Genomic DNA, 4,271 nt, shown 5'->3' on the forward strand with positions numbered 1-4,271 from the left:
ACTTCAGCTGGAGATTCCCAAACACTATACAATATTCTCTCCCACAGACGGAAATAGCAAACCTCGAGAAAAGAGAGGTAACTCCATGAAGAGTGCTGCTGCTGAACAGCCTAGCAGCCCTGCGTCCTGGCCCGGTGCTCTGCTGAGCTCGAAGGCTGGCACTGCAGTTTCAAGCTGCTCCGAGGGTGAGCTGAGCCATGGCAGCCCCTCACCACTGGCACAGGGGGGAAGCTGCTCTCTCAAGTTGCCTGACAGCCCTTTGCAAACACACAGTCATCTCCATCCGCCACACTCCGTGCTAAAAACTCTTCCAGCCTCACATTTTGTGCTGAAAACGGACTCACATCTTGTCCCTGACACAGTGCATCCTTCTCACATTGTCCTAGAGCCAACCAGGGATTCATTTGCTTGATTTTTACTTATGAAATTCACAACTGTTCACCAAAGGACCCTAGAGACTTTCTGGAGAAAACTCTGATCCATGCAAAACAGGAGAGCGGTGGTACAGAAGCAGTCTGAAAGTAGCAGCCAAACTTCTGAAAAAAGAAAGTACTTGGCTGAGTTGCTTGAGGCTCTTGGGCTTTTGGTTTGTTTGGTTGATTAACTATCTGTAGTCAAATAACATTTTTGGAAAATCATACATTTCTGAAAGATTTGTCACCCAAGTTGCCTTAGTTAGGTATGAACTGAAAGAATCCATCCAGTTGTCTAGCAGGTCACCTTCAAAAAAAACCAAACACCCAAAAAAGACAGAAACCCGGAATTTTCTTATGTGGAAAGTTAGTAATAAAAATTAAAAGAAAACCCCAATTCATCATACAGAGAGCTGAACCATGCTTTTTTAAAACAAATTGGCAACTTACGCTTACATTACTCTTCCAAAGTCACACAGCAAGTCAGTGGCAAACAACCATCCAGCTGCTGTGCACAGCCATGTGCCTATTCTGAGGTACATTACGATGTAAAATCCAGACTGTTCTCTTTTTTTTGCATTCAACCTATAGTCGTAATTATAGGATAAGTTATTGGGTTTAGTAAGTTAGGTTTATTGTGAATGTTCTTCAGTTATGTGCCAGTATTATGAGACAAATAATTGACTCCAGGATAACATTAGGATGCTTTTTTAAGTTGAACGATTGCTGTTTCCACCATTCTATTGATTAACCCTGAAGAGCAGGAGTGAAGAAAAGACCCGTGCCCTCCGGGGTACAGCCTGCCATTTGAACCGTGCCTTCTAAACGGACAGAGCCAACTCACCCAGCGTTCAAAACCTTCCAGACAAATGGACAGCAATGTTCTTCTTCAGGAAGGTACTAAACCAGCCATGAAATCGATGCTGCCAGCTCATCAGGAAGTGCTATTGTCTGTAAACGAGTCTAACAGATCTACCCAACCGGTACCTTCTTGCTTTGACTGAATGTTTCTTCTTCTGGGAGCCAATTCGAATTCTTGGCTCTGGAAAACGGGGTTCATAATGGGCATCAAAATACAACTCTGGAAAAAATACACTGGTTGCTTGGATAAATGATAATGCGTATGCTAGTACCACTCTGACAACACACACTGACTCCCACAGGATAGCACGGCAAGAGTTCCTTTTTCCACCAACATCTGCAACACTATGTCCCAGTTTACATCATTTATGCAGCACCAACTACCAATATATCTATGGTCTGCTTCTACAGAAAGCAACAGAAATGAGATAATACACAGTTGAAAACCAGTTTTGAACCTCACACTCACTCAAGAAGGCTTTGAAATATACAGGAGCTTTCTATAAGCAAGGGTTGATCAAAGGATGAAAATGAAAATACTTAGATTCCATGGAAACCATTCTGAGTTTTGCCAGGGTCAACTCTCTTCTGTCTCATGAAGTGCTGAGCAGATGCCATCACCACAGTGCACAACCACGTTCCCACTGAATGCAACCGCAAAATTCTCATAAGAGTTCAATAAATACAGCCATTTCAGTGGCAGCTGAGGACACTCAGACACTCACATGGCTGAGCCCGCACCTTCCAGATCACATGGGAGGATTATCCTCTAATTGCCTGTATGGGGCCCTTCTCAGGATAAGATCTTAACAAAAACATTATCGCAGTCACACGTATTACGCTGCCAGCGTGCCTCCCACATGGGAGGGTTTGTCCTGAATCCTTAGCAGAAAATTCCTCCTTGCACCCACTGTCACACATTGTGCCTTACAGTGCTGCGTCTGCCATTCGTAAAGGTAACGTCTCCACCTCTTCAAAGTGAAGGATGCTTCAGCTCTACAGTTACAGAGCAGGTCAGGAGTTGTTCAGAGGAAACCTGCAAGCAAGTGTGGTGTTATTCTAAGAAACAGCCTTGCATGGGTATCAGACAAGCAGATGTCTTCAGCTAATGTAGGACCTGGCCACTGGCAGGAAATGATTCTGTGAGTGGTGCCTGGACACATTTCAAGAGCAGAAGCATAACAGGCTGATTACCAGTTCTCACCTTTCAATCTGAGACCAACTGAGAAAGGTCAGAGCTGCTGCTGCTAGGCCAGACATATGGAATTAATTTAAATGTCTGGCAAACACCTTTACCAAAATATGCTGAAAATTCTGCTATTGAAAGTAGCTCAGCAAGCTGAGTTGGTTTATCCTACTTGAATCACAACGCTCTCCCTTACTACAGGCCTCGTGGCAGCACAGAGGTAAGCAAAAGCTGCAAGCTGTAAGCAGCAAGACACACGTCACAGACTCTGGCCTGCCCAGGTTCCCTGCTGCCTGAGAGTGGGAGCTGCCCCAGCCAGCTCTCACTGTTCTGAGGGCAGAGGCCTGCAAGCAGGATGCTGGCAAACCACACCGACTTTATCTACAACTTAGAAAGTGCTGCAGTAAAGGTGTAGTGTCAGGGGCTGCTGCAGCAGTCACCAGGGGCATAACGCATGGGGATACACACCGGTGTGGCCACCCCCACAGCCCGCATCATGGCACTGTCACCATGCTGAAAAGATCTTGCAGGGTGCCAGCACTGGTTCAGAAGAAGCTAAAACCAGTCGTTCTCTCCGCTTTAGCTTAAGTTCTCATCAAAGAAGCCATTTCACAGAAACTTTCCCCTGTATGTTTATGACCTAAATTCCAAGGTTTTAATTCTATATTTTCAGTCTTGAATCACACATTAAAAATAAACTGATGGAATGAAACCCACACCTTCCCTCTCAGAGACACACTCTCACACATACACTTCTGCGAAAGCAAAATGATACTTCAGAAGGTTTAATGGCAATAGCAGTACTTCAGGCATCCTGCTTGTTATTAAAATGTCACAGCGGAATCAGAAAGTACGCAGGAAAACGAAAACAAACAGTGCTGTTGCCAGTACGCACTGCAACTGCGGAAGAATGAGCTGCAGGGACAAGTTGTGTTTACATTTATAAATCCAGTGCTGGGAAAAGGTAAAGACAACGGGATTTGAAGAAGAGAGGGGAGGGGAAATGGTACCTCTTCAGCTTCAAGCAGTTCACACTTTGTCATACTGATGCAGTCATGGCCATGGAAGAAGTTTGGGGTGGCCCATCTCTCTTTCTGTGCCTCCTGAAAAAACATCTAGTGGCTAGATTTTTTTTTTTTTTTTTAATTCTAGTGCTGAAAACATGCCAAAGACAATAGCCAGAAGATCAAGGAAATCCAGTACATTTTATAACAAGGGGGAAAAAAAGGAAACGGCCACCCATGGCTTGCCACCCAAAGAGAAATGAATTCTGGGGCAGCTGCGGCTCAGGTGCCGTGTCAGTGCTCAGCTGGCAGGGCCGGCCGGCTGCTCAGCCAAAAACTTGCACTGCCCAACCCTTCACACCCCACATTTTTGCACCCGGGCCCCGAAAGGCTTCAGGGGCATGAGGGGTGCTGTTGGCCACCCGCCCAGACCCGGACCATGGCCTGAAACTGCGTTTGCAACCTGCGACAAGTGTCACCCACCGGCTCCCTTCTGTGGACGCTCCTCGAGGAGAACGCCAGGGGCTGGTGTGTGAGAAGAGCGGAAACGCGCGCAGACCCGCGGCCTTGCACGGATGCTTCTCCCTTCCCCTGGGTTTTCTGATTACAGCTGCCTACTTGCTACCCCTCAGGGCAAAAATCTACCTCGGTTTTCTCACAGCCGGGTGTCAAACACAAGCGCGCTCTCCCGGCAGGAATGTTTCCCGGGCCACCAGCACCGGCGACAGCTGCCTCATTAATGCGCCCGGGCAGAAACAACCGGCCCGCTCCGAGCCCGCCGCGCTCCGCGGGGCCCGGGCGCCGCCT

This window comes from Athene cunicularia (genome assembly GCF_003259725.1).
Source record: "Athene cunicularia isolate RWA chromosome 12 unlocalized genomic scaffold, athCun1 chr12_part1, whole genome shotgun sequence".
NCBI lineage: Eukaryota > Metazoa > Chordata > Aves > Strigiformes > Strigidae > Athene > Athene cunicularia.